The 17,389-nt window shown below is 35.0% G+C and overlaps 1 protein-coding gene across 4 annotated transcripts in view; it reads left to right on the forward strand.

Moving 5' to 3' along the window:
- The window catches only part of LOC128986007 (transferrin-like), a 156,147-nt gene that overhangs the window by 29,204 nt on the left and 109,554 nt on the right, over window positions 1–17,389 (forward strand). The gene's annotated exons all lie outside the window — the stretch shown is intronic.

Here is a 17,389-nt window from a genome sequence, read left to right on the forward strand (position 1 = left end):
GCTTTGCCAACCTTGTACGACAAAATAATCGTACACTGCCGTATTTCAAAATGTCAGTGTCAATAAAGATACAGTAAATATTATTGTTTTTTGTTATCAATTCCACTTTTAACAGATAACTAGCCCAAAGTAATTCAAAGACAATTAAAAAATCATGAAAAAGTGTTTTTTTATTAAACTGTACAATGGCCAGTTAAATGTTTATGATTTCGATCTTAAATATAAATGCCATCAGTATAAAAGAAAATAATAGAATATGAAAAATATTGAAATTTCAGTTTAATTGGTACTAAATAATTAAACCTCTACGAAACTAAAGCTAAAATACACGCAAGTTCTTAAACACGGAAAACAGATTTATGTTACATGTTATAAAACCGTTTTTAGATTGTACACCTAAGCACCACTTGTAAAAAATATAATATTCATATAATAAAACGTGACACGATTCTTAATAAACGAATTGACGGATTTTCCTGATTTGAGTGTTGGGTTTCCTTTATATTGCTTTCACAATTGATATAAACTATACCAAGCCATTGCTCGGTTCACCGTTGCCCAGTACTGAGCTTCACAATAGACAATAGCTTTGTTTTTGGATAAGATTAAGTAATTTTAGCTATGACCACCAATTCATAGAATTGTAATAAACAAGAACGCCTGCATCCATTTAGAATCAGCCTAGAGAAAAACTCCAGACTTTTTTTTAAAAAGTAGGCCTACTGAAAGACGTAAAATTAATATTAATTCAACAAAATTAAGAGGATGACCCCGGGTCTACACTAATAGCCTACGATAAAAGAAATTTACAAGTTGTATTTATGCATAGACTAACTTTTAATGCAATCCATGAATACATTAGGCCTACCACTTTATAATGTATTGATAAATATTTATTTAAATTCAATAGCTCTATTTAAAAATACATTACCACTACAATGTAATTCTTTAATTACGTTTAACGTGTAAATTTTATTATGATTTACGAGCTGGTGGCCCGTCCTACGTACGGGAATCGAGTTGTCAACTAAAACGGAATAATTCAGAACATCTAGTTTACACGCATAGACACAAATTCTGGCAATTTTAATGGGGAAGATCACCTTATAAACAAAAGTAACGTGACAACCTATTTATTCCATTCGAATAAAGACCTAAAATATGGCGATATGCATTTTAAATCCGATAATTTTACCATAAAACAGCATTTGTGTCGATTTGAAAAATATTGAAGTGAGATTGGCGACCGATTCACACTGGTTTTGAGTAGAGTAGCTACATGCTACCTCCAATTTATTGCATACGGTACTACTTATGTACTTACCGTACCTTATCTTACCTCCGTGACCACTGAAACCTTTATGAGGATTCTCTTCTATCACCTGCCTCTTCAAAATTTAGATCCCAGTCTGAGGATGCATTTCATAACTTGATATTCCTGTCTATCGTGTGGTACTCCTTGGAATATACTTTTTAAAAGTTTATGCACAGCCTGTCCATCCAAGCTTTACCTACTTCTGGAAAGCATCCCTATATTTGGGTGTTAACACATTTCTCTTAGCTCTCTGATCTTTTTTATTTCGACCTCCAGGCCGTTTTCTTGAACTGGTCTGTATATTTTCTCTGTACTTTATTATCTAACCCAGCATTAAGGTTTTTCGGTTCTTTGGTCAGTGCCCAAGTTTCTGAATCATCAGTACTACGGGGATAGTTGGTATGGTATGAGTCGACTTTGGTTTCTGCTGCACCCTGCAGTTTATTTGGCAGTTTTATAGAGACCTACTACACCGATTGACGCTTTCATTACTAACCAACATTTTAGTATGCCGACGTACTCACATTCAAACATACAGAAAAAGAAGTAGGTATCAACACGTAAACCACTTATATCTTAAATAATTAAGCAATGAACTGCTGAAAAGATGTTTCCCAAATATGAGTTGAAATTTGCAATGCATAAACTAAATACTTACACAGATTGCATTTACGACAAAACTTGAGTAAACGCAAGTGTTTGAGATGTTTAGTTCAAAATAACACTTTTCCTGATAACGGAGATCCTTCACGGTAGGGGTAAACTATCTACATTTTAAAGTGAAATAGTATGTAGGCAAACACTAACGAACAATATTTTTGTAAACAAACAACTCGTAACATAAACATTTCAATGACAGTTATAAACCAGCTGTTAGTTAAACCACCATTGAAAATACTTTAAATTGCTAGCGTCGGCTGCTAGACTTTTTAAAAATTAAAACTTAAAACCAGTTTCGTTTTAATATTATAGATGATTCAAGGTTACAAGCCCAGTATATAAAATACGAACTAAATAATTTTATTTGCAGAAATTTACAAAATGGTATTTATTCGAATAAAAGAAACAAATGGCGGACTGCGAAAATAGATATTTCATAACATGTAATGGATCCAAATTAAATGTGCATTTTTACCTTTTTGCATACCAATAAGCTACCGGACAGAACTAACAATAAAACTGTCTTCAGCTGATCCATTAGGATGAGAAATCTACTAAGGGATAAAACATACTCCCTTAGTAGATTTCTCATCCTAATGGATCAGCTGAAGACAGTTTTATTGTTAGTTCTGTCCGGTGCACTGTCTTTAGAGGTCGTGTTTTGTTTACAATTGTTTCTTGTTTTCAGTAATTTAAAACCTCGTTTAACCAAATAAAACGTTCTAATCACAACTAATAACACGTCCCCTAGTTATATAACCAAAAATTAAAAAACAAATCATGAAGTTAACTATAAAATAATAGAAACACACTTTTGTCGACACTAGCGATCAGTGTCACCGGACATGAACTAGACACGAAAAACGAGCTTCAAAGTTTACAATGGGATGTAAAGTTTACTTGTGTTGGTTAGTCTATGGTAAGACTATAATGCATTTTCCACAATAATAATCATAGGAATAATGTTAAACATACTTCTAAATATATTTATTTTATCGACTACGTTGCTCTTACTCCTAATAATCGTAGGATACGACATTATGGTACCGATACGATATAGGTACTACACTTTCGGCAACACTGGCCAAAAATATTCGTGTTTGGCTCCCATTGGACGACTCTCGTCGACCAAATTTGAAGATAGGGCGTTTAACATGGGGTTAGCGAGTTCCAGAGTTAGCCAATTCCGCGGACCCGGTAATAAATAGTGATGGGCGGATCCAAGAAAATGTAGGTACCGGATCCGGATCTTGAACAATTCGGATCCGGATCGTCGGATCCGAATCCAGATACACAGTGTCATAAGGGCTTGTTAAAAAAACCTAATTAACAGAATGCCAATTTAAATCATACTGTTTAAAATTAAATTGGTAAAGATTAAAGGTTAATATATCTTATATATAGAGTAATCTCCAGTTGAGCCCATACTCCCTCATTTTTTGGGGACACTAAAACTTTTCCAAATCTTAAAATTAAACTATTAGGTGGGCAATGTCACAGTACTGTAAATTACGACGTCAATAACCTGTATGGTTAGGCAATGTCACAGTACTGTATATTACAACGTCAATAACCTCAATGGTTAGGCAATGTCACAGTACTGTATATTACGACGTCAATAACCTGTATGGATGGGCAATGTCACAGTACTGTATATTACGACGCTAAAAACCTCTATGGTAGGGCAATGTCACAGTACTGTATATTACGACGTCAATAACCTGTATGGTTAGGCAATGTCACAGTACTGTATATTACGACGTCAATAACCTGTATGGTTAGGCAATGTCACAGTACTGTATATTGCGATGTCAATAACGTCATATATGTATATATTGATGTATTGTATATATATATATGTATATATTTATATATTGCATATATATGTATATATGTATATATGTATATATTGTATATATACATGTATATATTGTACATTATGAATAAAGGATGATTTTATTTGATTTGATTGACGTCGTAATATACAGTACTGAGACATTGCCCAACCATAGAGGTTATGGGAATGTTGCTGGAAGTCAACAGTCCCGGAAGATCAAATAATTTATACCTGTGCCGCTAGTTCAAGAACTACAATGTTTGCAGTGTCTGTAGATCAAAAGTCCCAGTAAGTCAAATAATACAGTCCGAGCTAAAAACGTGGTCTATGTTAAAGCAATTGACTTATTGGGAATTTGACCTAATGCAACAGCAGTTTTAATATAACGAAATACGGTAAAATACAAGTTCAGTTTCGCTGAGTCAACAGTGCCGGAAGATCAAAAGTAATAAAAGTGAACGTCGATTCAGTGTAAAGTAGACCTCCTTTAACGCTTACTACACCAACAAAACTCGCTTTTAGTTACTTCGTGTTTTGTCATAATTAGAATAGAGCTAAAATTATCATATTTGGTACATAGCTTATCTATTAATGCTTCTTGCCAACTGTTTGGTCAACACTGTAAATAGGTATAGCCTTTCGTCAAAATTTGTGGCATAAAATACCCGCAAGGACGATCTGAAAATTTCTGGTTATTATATACGTTTGTAAAAGGAGATCCATTTAATTGTAGAACTATTTTATGAGTTATAATGTAGTCTACATATAAACTGTGTAAATGTATTACGCCTCGGAAGGGTTGAAACCTGTCCAAACTATCATATATACTATTAAAACGTAAATGGGGTTTTTTCACGATTCTGAATCAACCAGAAGATGGATTTTCATTAGTTTTGTGTTAAAAGAAAGACAATTTTGAGAACTAGGGAATTTCAAAGCCATAATTTAAAATTAGTGTCCCAGTTTTTTATAAATTAAGTTTTAGTTTTTAAAAAGTCTAGCAGCCGATGCTAACCTTCTCCAATAAGTCAATGCTTCTAGCTAGCTTTTAGTACAATATAATTTGCTTAACATAACAGCTGTAACATTCAGCATTTGTGACACAAATTCAGCATTTGGAAGAAAATTCAAATACATACTTATGGTTGGCTTATTATTTATACTATGTGTAATGCTGACCACATTTAACATACTATAATTACTATAATAATAATTACTATAATTATAATTACTATAGTGTAATTTGATACATTTAATTATTCGGTACGAGGATGGCAGATTAATTAAATATGCATAGTAAAATACAGTAGTAGGATGTTCAAATTATTTTTTTAAGTATTCTTTGTAATCATCGATTTGTTTTAGTCCAATATAATTTGTTTTAACTAACAGCTGGTTGAATGTGCTATGTATACTTATAAAAGGTAAAGCCCTCACTGACACACTCACTCTCACTCACTCATCATCACTAATTCTCCCACTTCCCATTTACCTAGGAGGCTGAAATTCGATACACCGATTCTTTGGACATTAAATAGGAAAACTAAGTAATTTTTATTATGATAGGGCATTCGAGCTTCGCCCCAGTGGCTCTGGAGTTTCCTATGTTAACCTTGTGATTTTTCATATTTAAAAGGAATTAATGAATCTTAACAGCTGTGGCAATTAAACAATTTATGACAACAGCTAATTTGCAACCAAAAGCTGAGTGAGCGTTTCGAACGAACTTCAACCTGGAGGCGAGTTAACCCCAAGGCAAGTGAGCTCAGCGAACGAGCTCCAACCTAAAGGTGAGTGAGCGTAGCGAACGAACTTCAACCAGGACGTGATTGAGCCATGCGAACGAGCTCATCTTGAAAATTAATTAGTTAAACGGGGCAAAGCCAGCGGGTACAGCTAGTTACCCGCTTATATAGAATTATTAGGTTTTTAGCGAATTTCGCATATAGGGAATAAGCTATTACCGTAGTACTCATGGCAACACCTGGACCCGGGACCGATGTAATTTTTCGTTTTGAGTCCCTAGAGGCCAAAAACACCATCCGTTCAAATTCATTTATATGTGAGTGTATAAGACATTTTGGGGACTTGACTTTTTCGGGTCTCAAGAATTTATACGAAAATACACTATTGCAATATTTTGAGGACTTGAATTTCCGTATGTGTATAAGACATTCTGGGCACTTGACTTTTTCGGGACTCGAGAATTTAGTACTTTTCGAGGACCTGTGCAATTTATTCCATTCCAAATGCAGCGCGTTATCGATCTTCACCCTTGTGTGGGCCTCCCATTCACTGACGGAATGTCTCGTGGCGTATGACGACCGGATATAAATAGTCACTTTACACTCACTTATCTTGTTATTTTTTTCAGCATATTCATTGACCCGTCTGCAGGTCTTATGTTGACGGGCTGTCAGAGCGTCTGTTGTAATAACTGGAATTCCTTATGTATGTTTGCTGCTGATTACGGTGAAGTATTGTTAGAAATTCCACCTAATCTTTAAAGTTGCCCATTAATTTCATAGAAATAATAATATTTAACTGTTTGACGAGTACCCCTATTGTATTCAAAATACTAAACGGCCCAATCCACTGTCACGTTTCGTATTTTGTATACTACCGTTAATTTACACGGGTAAATTGTTGTGCAGAAATATTCCACAAACAACTGCAATACCAGTGGCAGTAGCCAAAGTTCCTGTCGCGACCAGATCTGGTTGGATATAGGTGAGGGGGTTTGCAAGGGCACTTTTTTGAAACCACTTGTGTCTTGCTCATCACTCACCCCTCCCCAGTACTGTCAATAACCGACCCGAATGTTTAGTTCGACTAGTAGTGACCCGTCTACATGCACAGAAGTTTTAGCTGTACTGTACTGCACGCTATTTTCGCGCCAAACGCGCTAGAGTCAAAGCACAGGTAACAGCCTACAAATTCTGTGCGCGTGGACGGGTCGGGGTCGCGCTACTAGCCGAACTAAAACTTACGGATACCGGTTGTTGGCAGTGTGTGAGGGTTGGGGTGAGTGAGTAGCAAGACACAAATGTTTTCACAAAAGTACCCTCGACAACCCCCTCGCCTAGATCCAACCAGAAACAGATCTGGTCGTGCGCACAGAAACTTTGGCCGAACTGTACAAACCTCTCCTCTTCCTACAATACACCTCTATGCTCTTCACTAACACTTGACGTTGGTCTGGTCTTGGTCTTCATCACACCTACAGTAGTGTTAGTCGTGTGCGCGTGTTTTTACTTTGCTACAAATAAACTTTCATTGAATGTAATAATTTAGCCTAGGGTTTTACGGTTTGAATCAAAGTTCTTCTGCATTAATATTTTTTACAATCGCTAAGATAATACAGAGTTAGCTATTTTTATAAATATTCAACGTGGTTACAGAAATAACACACAAAAACATGAAATACACTTACAAAAAAGTATACAAATTCGGTTTGTAGTAGATAATATTTTTGGTGATTAAGTTTAAAACAACGGGGAATGTGTAACTATTTCATACAACAGAGTTCAAGATCAAATTTTTCGCTTTAGTGTCCTCTCCGTTGCGAAGCGCGGTTACAAGCTAGTTGATAATAATTGTATTTAATACAAGCCAAAGGTGTCTTATAGATTCCGAGTAAATTATTATAAACTATCAAATGGAGCATGTAAAGTGCATTATAAATAATCAACAAACCCTAACATAATTGACTATTGATTCAGTTACTGATTCGGGAATTACAATTGCTGATGATAACTGAATGCTCTGACCTTAAGCAGTGTTCTTCTTTACTTCTTTACCTATAAAACACATGGGATACAGCCTTTCTTCACTGATCACGTAATGCGTGATTTTCTATAAAGTCTTGGAAAAATAAAAGGAAAAATAGATAGAATACAGGTGTACTGTATGTGGTTTACACACAAATATTCATCAAACTGTGTGATAGTTTGTTATAGCAATGAACAATTTGAGAGTATCGTATTGTTTAAGTCGATGGAAAATGTCTGTTGATCCTGTTTTACAAGCAAACCAAAAAGATACTGCAGTCACCACTCTATGCGACATATTCTAACCAGAAAATTGTAATCGTATGATTCTATAAGCATTGGTAGGATTGCAAAGTACTACACAAACATCATTTCAAGGGTAATAACAGTCACAATTTCCGCTGACTTTAAAAGAGTCAACTAAACTATTATACTAATGGACACACAACTAAATGGAACAACTAATGGAAATTCTCACGATGTACATTCGTTCGATATAAGCATTGAGTATACACGTCAGTACATACGTGTATACCCAATGATATAAGCAACGGCTCTTGCAATTTATTTCTTATTGTTTTTTAGAATTGTTTTCGGACTTACTCACACTCGTATAAGGTTTTCCACGTTTGCCATTGATAATGTAGCCATGTTGCTTTGAAATGGCGACCATACAAATGTATACATTTTAAGCCAAGTATGAATGGAGATGAGTGTGGGATGAGTGGAGCGATCTTGTTGTCCTGTTTGTGACTAAGGCCGACATAATCCTTAGACACAGCTGTTAATTAATAGTGCATACAGTCAATTAATAGCAGCAGAGGTCAAGTTTGGTATCAAATTAAAGGTTTTATTCATAAAAATACATTGCCGCAAACCCAAACTCAAACGATGATGATGATGATAATAACGTTAATGATGTCACTAAAACGTATTGTTTGAAATTTAACAGCTGAAAATAAGTGAAATAGAAAAGGTTTTGGTTAAAACCATCAAATTGTAATTGGACACTAGTAAATACTAGTGCACTTGTTGCTACCTCCCCCCTTCGGTTTCATGTATTCCTCTCAATCAGTTCATACCTAGGAGGATTAAACATTAATGTTACCTTATTAATGTTAAATCATCCTAGATTTAAACCTGAAACACCCAGATCGAAACTCGCCTGTCGTTATTTTACCATCGTCTTTTTTTAAATATATTTTTCAAAAAAGAAAGATTATATTGATTTACTTTGGATTTTAAAAATGTTAACGTTTTATTTTGTTAAAGATTTATGGTGATACGTAAATATTGTGGTGTAGTAAAGTATATTATATTGTAGTTAAGTGTTAAATGTTGAAATTTTAGGGTGAATCGAGATGAATCTTTTTTTATAACATGGGTCTCTCCTACCTTAACATACATACCAAGTTTCATAAACATCGGTTGGAAAAGTGCAAAGATAAATATTTGTATGTAAAAAATACAAAATGGTGGATGTCTGGTTAACGAAACGATTTCGGAAAAAATGTTGTCCTTGATTTTCTGTTTATTTTGACTTAAGGAATTACTAGGTAAAGTATCTCCCCACTTATTTTTAACACCCTGTTTATGATGTATTCTTATAAGTGAAAAATGTAAGCTGGTAATACAGAAAGATGTTTTATAAATAATATGAATGTACTGGTGATCTGTATATTCATCTTTTTCTTGTTCTTTGTAAATTAGAAGTCCACTCAGCAGTCGCATCGTACGATGTAGTTCTTTCCATGCGTTGCGAAATGCTAAATTTGCCGTCCTCTTCAACCCAAGTTATCTATTGAACCACTGACTGTAAAAAATTCAAAAAAATATATTTTACGCATCACACTTTTGGCTACAACTTTGCCACAGACAAAACCTCTCTAACCCAAAAACAAAACAAAATAATCTCGCATGCTAACTTTTTCATGTTAGAAATCACGATTTAAAACTATTTCACCATACATATCAATTTTTATTAATTAGATCGGTAAATAGTTTAAATTTCCAACAAAATAGTCATCGAGTAGGACTAACCAAGAAGCTCTGTGCCAATTTTCAAAATTTTAGCACAACTTTAAGTACATCAAAACACGAAATTATTGAAGTCATGCGTCGAGAGGACTATCGTTGTTTTTAACAGATTATACTTTTGACCTTCCGGCACTGTTGACTCAGCGAAACTGAACTTATATTTTATCTTATTTCGTTATATTAAAACTGCTGTTGCATTAGGTCAAATTCCCAATAAGTCAATTGCTTTAACATAGACCACGTTTTTAGCTCGGACTGTACTATTTGACTTACTGGGATTTTTGATCTACAGACACTGCAAACATTGTAGTTTTTGACCTAGCGGCACAGGTATAAATTATTTGACCTTCCGCACTGTTGACTTTCTGCAACACGTCCGAGGTTATTGACGTCGTAATATACAATACCTACTGTGACATTGCCTAACCATACAGGTTATTGACGTCGTAATATACAGTACTGCGACATTGCTCAGCCATACAGGTTATTGACGTCGTAATATACAGTACTGCGACATTGCTCAGCCATACAGGTTATTGGCGTCGTAATATACAGTACTGTGACATTGCCCAGCCATACAGGTTATCGATGTCGTAATATACAGTACCGGTACTGTGACATTGCACAACCGTAGAAGTTATTGGCGTCGTAATATACAGTACTGTGAAATGGCCTAACCATAGATGTTATTGACGTCGTAATATACAGTACTGTGACGTTGCACAACCATAGAGATTATTGACGTCGTAATATACAGTACTGTGACATTGCCCAACCATAGAGGTTATTGACATCCTAATATACAATACTGTGACATTGCCTAACCATACAGGTTATTGATGTCGTAATATACAGTACTGTGACATTGCCCAGCCATACAGGTTATTGATGTCGTAATATACAGTACTGTGACATTGCACAACCATAGAGGTTATTGGCGTCGTAATATACAGTACTGTGACATTGCCCAGCCATACAGGTTATTGATGTCGTAATATACAGTACTGTGACATTGCACAACCATATAGGTTATTGGCGTCGTAATATACAGCACTGTGACATTGATCAAAAATCGGGAAAAAATCGTTCTTTTACATGGATACAGACAGCTTTGTGTTAGTAAAAAAAATCGGGGAAAATCGGAAAAAATCGGATCCATCAAAACCGGATCCAGCCCAAGATCCGGAATTTTTTGGATCCGATCCGGTGCCGGTTGTAGTCCGGATCCGACCTTCACTAGTAATAAATCTGTCATTTCAAAGACAATACTTTTTGTGTAAATCAAATCTAAATGGAATTTCGCAAATGGAAATTCGCATAGGCTATAGGTTTGCTGTGGCAGGGTTTTTTTTGCGGTTACTGAAGGCAATTAGCCAACCATGAAATCACAACTACAAAATGTAGGCTTTTGTGAATTGTGTGTGGTATTGTGAATATTTCTATCACCAGTACCCAAGCAAATGTTATTCATTTACCATGTCCTGTTGGTTCTCTTTTCAGGACATGTTTACCACAATACCATTCCATCCATCTTGCACTGTGCTTGTGCATCTGTTTTTAATCATTGTAATTCGGCATATTTATCAGTCTTATATTTTATACAAATGTATTGTTTTTGTTTGAGCTACAAGTGATCAAATAACAGTCACTGATATAGAATGTACAGAAATTAACTTTACTATAATCGTAAAATTATGTAACTCTAAAAATTTCATATACAAACAATCCAACCCAGCAAATGTTATTTTTCAATATGAATTTGAAAGAACAAAGCAAAACACTGTAATATAATCAATTTTGACATGGAAAAATAATAAAACATTTGATATTTAAATTAATAAATAACTGGTACTCCAGCCCCATCTTCAAACTCTCTAAAGGTCCTCTCCACTTCTTCCTTGTCCTCTTTAGACACATGCTGCTGGCCCTTAATGTCGCACAGATGGTTTTTACCCTTATCCAGTTCATCACTAAACTGTAAGGTTTATTCCATTTTTCTGTTAGGCGTTCTGCCATTGCTCTGAGCAAGGTCTGAAACTCTTTGCCCAGCATTCCGTCCACAGACGTGACTAGTGGGGTAAAAGATGAATTTCTGGTTTCTGTTATTGTTAAATATTTCCTCTTCTTCTCTCTTTCTGCATTCTCCAACACTTTTTCGTATGGGAGGTTCAAGTACGAGGGAGCATCAGTGTCAACGACATGTACATCGAATAATGCTTCCGTCTGAACCTCCCATACACCCCTACAAGCCAAGTCTGCTTTTAGTGCTGCAGTATCAAATGACCCTTGCTCAGAGATCATTGGTTCTCGAACACAGTTTCCCCATGCTAGCTCCATCAAGCTTCCAAGGGTATCCCTTACCTCATTATGTAATATGTATATTATCAAACCACCTGTGCGACAGTTATGGGCATGTTCCATATTGAAGTTTTTGCTACAACCAACACATGAAGAGGGGAGGTGTATAGGAGTTTTCCCATATCTTAATGCAAGAGCATCTCTGAACTCCAGTGGAGAAAGATCTAAGTTAATTTTTTTCAGAGGAATACATGACAGCCATCCACTGTGTTTCGCTTTAGTATTTGCTCCTCGCAAGATAATTTTTTGTTGTTTTAGAGGAAGATTTTGAATAGTCGATTTCAAAATGTTTTCTTCTTCTAATCTTCTTTCCTCTTTCAAGTCCTTTTTTGTGATAATCAAATGTTCTTCATGTTCTTGCATACTTATTTTCCTCTTAGTTTTTAGGGAGTCTATGATGAATTTACAACATCTCTTTGAAGCTCGGAACAATGCTTTTCCCTGAGCGGTAGGATCAACTAAACCAATTCCTCCATATTTTACTTGCAGATGTAATATTTTTTGTTCATCTTGGTTCAGGTGAGAGCCAAATAAAGCAGGAAATAGGTTTTGTTCTATTGAGTTTTTTATTGGATGGAAATTAATGTCTTCAATATAAATTAACAAATTCTAGGAATATTTTTATATTCAAAACAGGACATTAACTAACTTTTTGCAAGTGTATGGGGCAAGCATGCAGAGGTATGCATTGGAAATGTGGTACAGTAGAACCTCGATAAGAAGTGTCTCAAGGAGATTAAGAAAATAGTCTTATTACCGAGGTGCTCCTTGTCAAGGGTCGTGTTATTAAGGTTAACAAACCCACTGAGCATCTTTATAATTTGCAAAGAAGGATTTATACATTTTTCACCCCTAGGCACTATTCTTAGTGCCGCCCCCTTCAGACATATGTCATAGTATAATTCGTATCTAGGACCAAAAATGAGGCTTTGCCGGTTTGAGATGGTTTTTTTAAGTTCAAGACGAAGGCGAGAGTTGCAAAACCCTTTCGGCCCATGGTACGAACGCCATTTTACACCACACTACAAAATTGAGAGTATAAAGTTGCCTTTTTCACTCAATAAATGCACATTTACAGTTAACACAACTACAACTTTAAGGTTATGTGAAGAAGAAGAAATATTTAGAGGAACCAGCAAAAACAATAATAAATAGTTGCTATGCAGCAGCGGTGACATAAAATGCATGGATATTGCTTGTGTATTTTGTATACTTTTGATATTTTAAGTAAGTAATAATGTACTGCTGGTTTTATGCCCATAGGGCCGTAAAACCCTAATCGGCCCCCAGATGACGATGACAGCTGCCATTTCGGCCTTACGTAGCTTTCAGCCTTTAATTAACGTTTATAAAACTGCTAAAACATCGTAGCGTTGTGAAAAAGTAATTATTTTTTTAAAATATAAACTTAATCTAAAAAGTCTATAAAAGAGTGTTTATAAAAAAAAAACACTGCAAGTAATTTTTTTAGATTTTAATTACATTTGAATAGGTGTACCATCTCACAAACTTGAAAATACATATTATTGAAATACAGTACTTGACTTGAATAAAAGAAATATTGACATATAAACTTATATCTTTTTACATAAATATCTGTGTAAAGTCTTTATTCTGTGTCCTTACATTGGTTTCTTTTAACCATTGCAAACTCATCTATTAAGTCATTCACTTTTATTTGATCACTGTTCAAAAGTTCATTCTCGATGTGTAGAAGAGCTAACGAGTTCAATCTATCTTCGTTCATTCTGGATCTAAGGCAAGATTTTATTCTTTTTAGAACAGAAAACGAACGTTCTGCTGAGCAGTTAGAAACAGCTGTGCACAAATACATACGAAGAGCTATATCTACGTTTGGAAATGTCAATTGGAGATTCTGTTCTCTTATGTGTTTTACCATCGATAAGGGGTTGTCCTTAACACCGTCACTCTTCAGAAGTCCAGAAAAGTGCAAGCACTCATTTACAAATGATTTTTCTAGATCATTTTCATAAAAAGATTTCAGTTTTTCAGCTCGACCAATGATAATTTCAACTGAAGACGACGACAGGTTATTGAAAACTGAGAACCTATCTGCAATAACGTCATAAGTGTTCTTACGCTTCATTAAAGCTGACTTGAGTTCGTCAAGAACAACATAATAGGTATCTACTCTAAATTTATCACGGCCTCTAAGGATGACTTCGTTTTCATTGGTTTCGTCTGCCTGGATTTTCCTTTTTTTCTGACGTTTGTAACATGACTCATACTCTACATAACACCGTTTCTTGGCCCTTTCTTCATAGACGTGAAAAATGTCTTTAAGAGAGTCAACGAAAATTACTAGAGAGTCATACAATCTAACCACTGTCTCTAGGGACGTGTCTACTTTTTGCAGAGTTTGGCTAACTTGTTCGAATCTGTCCAAAATATCGGTCCAAAGTTCCATCATAATCACTGTTTCCAATCTACTCAGGCATTTCAGGAGTCCCGCTGCTTCACTCCTAACTAAAGGTTTCTCATTAGTATTCTCTTCATACGTCTCCAAACACAGAATCACACTTTCTAGGTTTTCACATAGAGCTTTACATGCACTCTCACGTGCACTCCACCTTGTTTCTGACAAACCCTTGAGCGTGAGCGTTTTGCTTTTATCTTGAGTGAAGCAAAGTAGAGATTCCCATCTTTTAGTGGATGCAACGAAAAATTTATAAATGTTCTGAATTAGGTTAAAGAAGGTACATGCTTCAGGACAGCAACTTGCAGCACATGTGCCCACAAGGTTTAAGGAATGAGCCAAGCAGGGGACAAACAATGCCTTGGGATTTTCATCCTTTATTCTAGCTTGCAAGCCACTGTACACACCTGACATATTGCTTGCATTATCGTACGACTGCCCTCTACAGTCGGCCAGATCAATAGGGTAGGGAAAGAGAAAGTCAAACTCCAGTTGCTTTGGAATGCAGTGGGCTTGTGGAAGGGCAGTGACGACCATTATCGACACCCCAAGCACTGAAGGGTGGGAAGGGGGAATGTTTGTTTGGTGATTGATATATCATCTCAGTAACATTGACTTCAGTTGATGTTCATTACCTTACAAGTTTTAGTCATTTGTTTCTGTTGTAGTAATGTAAAATGTGACAATGTTTGATTAAAACACAAGTACCAGGGGACCGAGCTTGCTCGAGGTGTTTGATTTGTTCAAGAGGTAAAAAATAGAGCTTATAAGCCTACAAATATTTTCAGTCGTACAACGATTAATTAAGTTGTAAAGTCAATTCGTTTTTGTTGGTGTAGCATATGGTTGGAAAGCTTATAAAATGGTGCAGTTTTTACCATATTCGGACACTTTCTTGTATACAGGGTGTGATCAAATGCAATAAACCAATGTTTTTACTTTCTCCCCCTATACCATAGTATATGGAGAAAGTATTGTTTTCGTCAAAATTTTCGAGTTTGAGTTTTGAGTGGATATATTCGTTTTGGGTCCCCCTGGACCCAAAGAAGTGGTTTTCGAAGTGATGTCTGTGTGTGTGTGTGTGTGTCTGTGTGTCTGGATGTGTACAGAGCTAGAGACTACACCTGTGGTCCGAATTCGATGAAATTTGGTATGTAGGTTCTAATCAATGGTATCTCCAGGCGTTTTTTTTCATTTTTTTGAAATTTTGATTTTTACTGGGGATTTTCCCATAAAAACCCATAAAAAACCGGAAAAGTAGGATTTTTTCAAAAATGGCCCGAACGATTTTGATAAAAATTTAGTATGTTGTAGCCCTTTAAATTCTGAACAAAATGGTACAAATCCCATTTCTGTAAAAATTACGGTTCAAAAGTTATGGTAAATTATGTTATTTTCCCATAAAAACCCCATAAAATAACGAAAAATAGGATTTTAGACAAAAACCGGTTTTGATTTAACATAGTATGTTATTAATGGTCCTTACAATTTTGATAGTTTTTTCATTTTTTATAAATTTTGATTTTTAATGGGGATTTTTCTATAAAACCCCATAAAATAACGGAAAAATAGGATTTTCCCAAAAATGGCCTGAACGATTTTGATAAAAAAGTTAGTATGTTATAGTCCTTTATATTCTGAACAAAATGGTACCAATCCCATTTCTGTAAAAATTACGGTTCAAAAGTTATTGTAAATTATGTTATTTTCCCATAAAAACCCCCATAAAATAACGGAAAATCAGATTTTCCCAAAATTGGCTCGAACGATTTTGATAAAAATTTAGTATGTTATAGTATTTTAAATTCTGAAGAAAATTGTACAATTCCCATTTCCGTATATTTACGTTCACCGCTTACACATGATAAAGGTTGTTGACAAACTTATGGGAGAAAGTATGTGTCAGAATGCTGATACCGTTTATTTTAAATTTTTATCAAACATCTTAATTTTTATCTTTGAATCTATTTACAGTGGAGTTTTTACAACTGATGCCCCGTCATTTTCTATTATTCTTATTCAAAATTTAATGTAGAACACGAAAATGACATTATCTACTCAAATCCATTTACAGGTAATTAAGAAATAGCTGTATTAAGTTTAATAAACGGTATCAGCATTCTGACACATACTTTCTCCCATAAGTTTGTCAACAACCTTTATCATGTGTAAGCGGTGAACGTAAATATACGGAAATGGGAATTGTACAATTTTCTTCAGAATTTAAAATACTATAACATACTAAATTTTTATCAAAATCGTTCGAGCCAATTTTGGGAAAATCTGATTTTCCGTTATTTTATGGGGGTTTTTATGGGAAAATAACATAATTTACAATAACTTTTGAACCATAATTTTTACAGAAATGGGATTTGTACCACTTTGTTCAGAATTTAAAGGGCTACAACATACTAAATTTTTATCAAAATCGTTCAGGCCATTTTGAAAAAATCCTACTTTTCCGGTTTTTTATGGGAAAATCCAGTAAAAATCAAAATTTCAAAAAAAATGAAAAAAACGCCTGGAGATACCATTGATTAGAACCTACATACCAAATTTCATCGAATTCGGACCACAGGTGTAGTCTCTAGCTCTGTACACATCCAGACACACAGACACACAGACACACAGACACACACACACACACACAGACATCACTTCGAAAACCACTTTTTTGGGTCCAGGGGGACCCAAAACGAATATATCCACTCAAAACTCAAACTCAAAAATTTTGACGAAAACAATACTTTCTCCATATATACTACCTATGGTATAGGGGGAGAAAGTAAAAATATAGTAATTTTTTAAAAACATAAAATAATTCTTTGGGAAGCTAATTTTTTGACTTGGATCCTTTTATATGCATCATCACACTGCATTTACTTTGTACTTACACCAATAAATTTTTGTCATACTGAGTACCAATCACCCTGTATATAAATACAATTTTTGGAGTATATAAATTGCAACTGAGC

This window comes from Macrosteles quadrilineatus, unplaced genomic scaffold (assembly GCF_028750875.1).
Source record: "Macrosteles quadrilineatus isolate MER2022 unplaced genomic scaffold, UCM_ALF_1.0 Scaffold_1__1_contigs__length_201487025, whole genome shotgun sequence".
Taxonomy (NCBI): Eukaryota; Metazoa; Arthropoda; class Insecta; order Hemiptera; family Cicadellidae; genus Macrosteles; species Macrosteles quadrilineatus.